The 4,771-nt window shown below is 27.1% G+C and overlaps 1 long non-coding RNA gene across 1 annotated transcript; it reads left to right on the forward strand.

The window, feature by feature from the left end:
- The first annotated feature begins 1,047 nt into the window (after positions 1-1,047).
- Positions 1,048-1,945, forward strand: LOC121131245 (uncharacterized). Its single transcript, XR_005868984.2, has 2 exons — positions 1,048-1,171; positions 1,723-1,945. It is a non-coding gene; the product is annotated as an uncharacterized lncRNA (long non-coding RNA).
- The last annotated feature ends 2,826 nt before the right edge of the window (positions 1,946-4,771 follow it).

The following is a 4,771-nucleotide window of genomic DNA, read 5'->3' on the forward strand; positions in this document are numbered from 1 at the left end:
AGCCGTCCCATTACAGTGGTGCAATGCATGGGCATAGGCCCAAAAAGAATTAGATATCATCTGTTTTTTATTACATAAATTAGACAATTTGACATTTTCTGATATCAATATATTTTCTAGATACTTGAAAGGTGTGTCAATTTACTTATTTATAAAAATAAATAATTTAAGTTTGTATGATTTTTTTTCTTTTAAACGTCATCATTTCTTTTAATATTAATTGATTGTTTCCAACTTTTTCTTCTAAGAATTATTTTTGAAAAGTTCACAAAAAAAAAATATATAGGACTTAATTATATGTAAATATTTTTTTTTAGTATACAAGCATTCTGACCATGTTCACACAACACAAGTTTATCGTTAAAAAAATACCTTTTCTAAGCTTACTTTTGAGTATTCTTTTGATTAGAATCTATTAATTTTTTGATTATATAAATTAATTTTGTGATCTTTCAAATGACATATCGAGCGTTTAAAAAACCTTTGACGACAATCAAAGAGGTTTTGTAAAGTTCCAATCAATATGCACAACAGCATAGAGGATTAAGGATGTTAGATATTATCTAACACATTTTATCCAATTTAATGGATATAATTGGTGTATTGAATAGATTTTTAGCGTTAGTCAGAAGAGTAACGCTTCAAAGAAGAGGATACACAAATCTTCATAGACCTAAGGGCCTATGAAAAAATGCTTAAATATACATATTTCTTTCAAAGAGTTGCGTTTTCGAGTGAAGTATCAATTTGAAAATCATTCAACTTATATACTGGAGAATATCAATGAAACGAAAAAAAAATAAAAATATGCCCCGCTTTCTATTTCTTGCCTCTTTCACAGACCCTCAAAACGCCTTCTATGCGTTGTTTCCTCTATGATATTATAATGGAATCCTAATATTATTATCCATGCTCATAAAAACGAATGCTCTATAACTTCATATGAAGATTACCAGTGTCATCTATTAACAAATTTAGAATTCATTTCTCAACTGTCTACATCAGTCGAAGCAGAGTAAAGAAGTAGCCGTACGTCGTCGGCAACGACGCTGACGACTCCGTCGCTTGCGTAAAACCCGCCCATTTTCTCTCTCCGTCCTTTGCGTAAATGATTTTGTATTAGTTCTTACCTTTACGTACAAGTGTGGAGTTTGATTATGATTGCTGAGGTGTAAGTAATTATTTATTAATTAATTAAACACCAATAATATTGTTAATGTTGGGAGGTTCCGTGCATTTTTAGTGGTCATAAAATATTTGTAAATTGGTGCGCCTCTTTTGAGAAATTTCGACGCTATTTTATTGTAGATTTATGTTATGGATATTTTTTAAGGAGCAATTAAATTGATGAAGTACATTCTTGATGGTGATGAATTTATATGATCGTTTATGGTTTCTTTTTTTTGAGGATTCTAAAGTATGGATCAAAATATCAAACATTTTTTTCCCCTTCCCAGTTAAATACTTATATTACGCAATCATTATACAATATCTTCCAAGAATAAAGCAAATGCATTTAACCTGAAAGATACGACTTTATAAAGGAATAATATATTCATCAAATTTGGTTTATACGACATAATATTTAACCTTTTCTGATGTCCTTCATGGATTAAAAGCATTTTTTGCTGTTGAAAATAATCTATTTTTAGTTTGTGCCATTCTCACATCCTATACAATAATAACATTTTTCTTTTTTTTTTTTGAAAATATTACTTTTAGATTACGTCTTTGAAGTTAATTCAAAGTATGCAAGCACGTGTTATGAGAACTTATGGGGAATTACACTGATTCCGTTCTTGCTTTTTAGTCATTATAATAGTTCATATGCATTTGTTTATCACCTGATATTTTACCAACATAAATGAATAATAACGTCATATTGATGGTATCGTAGTTAGTGTATATGAAATTAATATAATTTAATACTAAAATATAAAATACATTTTGATTCTTGTACTTTTATTTTAACAAAATGTTGATCTTGGTCTTTCTTTATCTTAAATGTAACTTTTTAAAATCGACCTTCCATTACTTTTTCCACAAAAATAGGATATTTCATGAATTTCGCAATGAACCAATTTCCACAAAAAATCTTTATACAAAAAAAAATTGGGACCTACTTGATGCCAAAGTAGAAAAGTTGTATCTGAATAAAATCAAACAAATAAGTGATGAAGCTTCGAAAAACATAGAATCACTAAAGTTTTTCAACTTACTTTAAATATATTTTAACTTCTGGGATATAATAAAGAGAGAGAAAGAAAGAGATAAATAAGAAAAAAAAAATGATTTAACAGAAATCTCAAATAATTAATTCACTCGGAAAGGAAAAAGGGCGATTCATTTATTCATATAAACTTTATTTGTTTATATCTCGTTCAAGATGGCTGACATCACGTGAAACCGCTTATTTCAATTACAATTTTGTCAACTTTAAATAAGAACTTAATTCTACAAATGGACTTTTCCATGTTTAAAAAAAATGATGTAATAATATCGTAGACTAGACATTTAAATGGACTGAATAATATACATATTGAGTATGACATACGTACTAGTCTCATGTGCAGTAGCTCTTCCTATGTTTGAAAGGGTTCCGATCACCCCTCTTTAATGGGCTAATCATTGTCTATACGTAGTTGCTTTTATGACTCTGATTTGAAATGATTTTCAGACACACTTTTAATTTCGGAAATGGATCGCATTTCACACAATTATACATATAATTAAAATATAATACTATTTTTTTTTGTTTTTTTGTTTTTATTAGTTCACATTGAAGATAAATGTGAGAAGTAAATGAGTAAAAGCTCAGGTGTCATCCTTATAATTATAAAAATTCAATAATAATACATATATCATATTATATCGTGTTTTTATTCCTAAACTTTTCTATTTTTCTAAGTACATACATATTAATACCCATGTTATGATCCTATTAACGATTAATAAAATTGTGAAATACAAATCCAGGTTTTAACAAAGTGACCCTGGCCCTTGCAAAGAACAACAACCCACAAAATAGCAAACAATGCTTTTCCAAAAGATTCCTATTGCAAATTACATATTTTTGATTATTTTATGAGTCATTGTTCTCCTTCAATGCATTAGTATAAAAATTATATGTACACATTACATAGACAATTAATAGAGCTCCTAACAGTACAATTGGTATTTGAACTAACTATAAAATCTTTTTTTTTTTTTTTTGTCAAATGTATAAATATTTAATTAACTAATATTTTGTGGACTCAGAGACGAATTGCATCAAGTGCAATATTATTCCTTTGAGATATTGTTCATGAAAGTTTTCAAAATCAAGCCATTTATAAAAAAAAAAGTTGTTACATTTGGGAAGCGTTGATTTTACAGAGCGTATATGTCAAATGTAGATAATTATTATAATACTATATTTATGTGAGCTAAAAATATGATTTTCGACACAAAGTGACATTTTCTCCTTGAGTCCAAAATTTGTCGACTCAATAAAATGTAATAACCATATACATATATCCCTATTATTTTTATAATGAGTTTTAATTCCTTGGTTTGAGCAATTTGACAACTTTTTGTCTCAAAAACAGTCATGGAAGTAAATATATAGTCAACGGATCATTAATCAAAAAAGATTGCAATTTAATTATTTATGATCTTCCAGTGATGCTAATGCATTACGTCATTGAAAAAGTACTAAAACCAATCGCATTTTTTTACACATATTAGTTTAAATAATATACTATATGGAAAAAATTCTTCATTTTTTTTTTACAAACGTCAGCAAGTTACTTACTTATCAGCAGTTACTTTGAATAAAGCAAATTCGCAACTACAATTCAAAAAATTCGATTTTGAGTGATTTTCAAAAGAACACATTACATTTTTGTTTTATGAAATGAACATGATTTAAAATAATCATAAAATGTTGACCACCCATTAAAAAGTATTCATTATAAAGTTAAAATGAACTGCAAATGAGCTAATCATTCTTAGTAATAGTATATGGTGAAAAAAATAAATATATATTTTCTACAATTACGAAAAGTGTTGTTCGAATATAAGTAGTTGAAATATTGTCTAGGCCCAATATTTGATCATACATCACTACCTTAATGGTATTTCAACTATTTATTGATAATTGCTAATAAGTAATATATTGATTGGGTATTTCTGTTATTCGCCTCTTACCTTACATGGATCAGAAACAATCAAAAACTCTGGAATTACATTTATGACAATACCATACTAAGTTAATGAATATTAATCCCCCGAAAAATAATTGTCTATCCATCCCAATCATTAAATTAATTTTTGGGGTTTCGAAAACAGTCGTTTTGTGATTTTACTCTTCTAAATATTTGGTATAAAAATTACATTGTTTGAGGATACTAGAGCGTAATTATATAATCTTAAAAATAATACAAAAAGGCGGAGAAGCCTTGCCTAATATATCATGTACTCAAAAACTATTATTAAGTTATTTTTTATAAAGAAATCGGATCAAAAAAAGTTTGAATATGATTTTTAAAGAACTTTTATATGGAATTGTAAAAAAAAGTATATAATTATTCTAAAACAATTTACAATTCTTATCTACATAAAGTTGATTATCTGAACAATACAATTTTGGCTTTAATCACAATTCAAGGCTTTTTTTTCCTTCAAATTATTGAACTTTTTTTCAATTATCTATTAGTTTTTGTAAATGTTTGTTTATGTAATTAATATGAATACAAATTCATGAATCATGTTACATATCCGTCAAGGATCG

This window comes from Lepeophtheirus salmonis, unplaced genomic scaffold (assembly GCF_016086655.4).
Source record: "Lepeophtheirus salmonis unplaced genomic scaffold, UVic_Lsal_1.4 unplaced_contig_3359_pilon, whole genome shotgun sequence".
Lineage (NCBI taxonomy): Eukaryota > Metazoa > Arthropoda > Copepoda > Siphonostomatoida > Caligidae > Lepeophtheirus > Lepeophtheirus salmonis.